Source organism: Marmota marmota, unplaced genomic scaffold, assembly GCF_001458135.2.
Source record: "Marmota marmota marmota unplaced genomic scaffold, marMar, whole genome shotgun sequence".
In the NCBI taxonomy this organism is placed as follows: Eukaryota; Metazoa; Chordata; class Mammalia; order Rodentia; family Sciuridae; genus Marmota; species Marmota marmota.
Genome location: NW_026000211.1, coordinates 2,192,045 through 2,193,364, shown reverse-complemented (window position 1 = coordinate 2,193,364; position 1,320 = coordinate 2,192,045). Strand labels below are relative to the sequence as shown.

The 1,320-nt window shown below is 47.3% G+C and overlaps 1 protein-coding gene across 1 annotated transcript in view; it reads left to right on the top strand.

Moving 5' to 3' along the window:
- The first annotated feature begins 955 nt into the window (after positions 1-955).
- Positions 956-1,320, top strand: part of Lonrf1 (LON peptidase N-terminal domain and ring finger 1) — a 31,549-nt gene continuing 31,184 nt past the window's right edge. Inside the window, exon 1 of the mRNA XM_048791792.1 lies at positions 956-977. The gene's annotated coding sequence lies outside the window, so the exon portion shown is untranslated. The remainder of the gene's footprint in view (positions 978-1,320) is intronic.

Genomic DNA, 1,320 nt, shown 5'->3' with positions numbered 1-1,320 from the left:
TCCCCAATTCCTTAGGGGTAATATGTATCTTTTCTGAAGTTACACAATTTGCTCATTGTGTGGTAAAACCACATGTATTCAAATATTTTGAGCCTTAATTGCCTGTCCTGTATAAACAGGGATATTAATGAAATGTTAGCCAATTTCACACAGAACATGATGGTTAATATTCCATTTAACAACTTCCTTTACTTCGAAAATCTTTTAAAGAATAATATTTAAAGAAATATTACATGTTATTAAACCTTACATATCATTACAATCACAGTAACATTATAGTAGAAGGTTAGATGAGATTAAAATCTCTTACATAATATTGGCTGGGTGATTCTGGACAAATAGCTTTCTCTCGCTGTTTCCAAACATTTGAAAAAGAACCAAAAGTTCTCTTCCTACATCGACAATCTAATACCCTATAATCAAATCTATAAATATTTTCAACGGAGAGCTTTAAACTCGCTGCTGACAAGTTTAAAGGAAATGTAACGCTTTGTATGTAAGTCAGATAATATTTTCTTTTTCTTTCCTCCCGTAGGCAAAACTGAAGACCCCCTTGAGTTGTGGTGATCTGGTGACAGCCATGTGAAAAAGCCTTAATCCTCGTGTTCTTTTAAAATATCAAATGCAGCACCCTGGTGTTGTGCCTGCAGTTTGGAGAGTATCTGAGGAACTTGGGGGCTTCCTCACTCGAAAGCGGGGCGGGGGGTGAGTTTCTGAGTTTCAAACAGGAAAGACGGCACTAACTTGGCACCAAAAAACCCCTCTTGCCCTCTAGAGGAAGTAGGCACAGAAACACGGGTTTTTTGGTTTGTGCCTGAAGTTGCCCGATTACAGACTTGAGGCGTCACAAAGTCATCGGTTTGCGCATTCTTAGTCCCGGTGCCTCTACGTGTCCAACTGTAACCTGGTGCACCCAGAACCCACTCCTCACACAAGACTACGCCCGGAGGATCCCACTCGCCGAGAGGAGGGTGGAGGTAGGGGCCGTTCCCACCCTGGTGGGCGGATACGTCAGGAGTGGGTGGACAATAAGAGTCTCGGTTCCGCCGGGCGGGCCTCTGGGCAGAAGAACGCCCACCTTGCAGGGGCTGGGGAAAAGGCATAGCGTGGTGGGCGGGGCCCGGCGGCAGGCGACCCGCTGATGGAGGTTCAGGGTTCCTCCGGGCTTTGTTCAGTTGCAAGCCATGCCCTCCTTTCTTGAGAAGCCAATTAGATCCCTGCTGGGGGATCATCTGACCTTGCGTCCCCGGCCAGGAGGGGCTCGAAAAGGGCGGGGCCGGGCGGTCGGCTCTCCGGGAACTGGGCCGCGGGTGGTGTAGG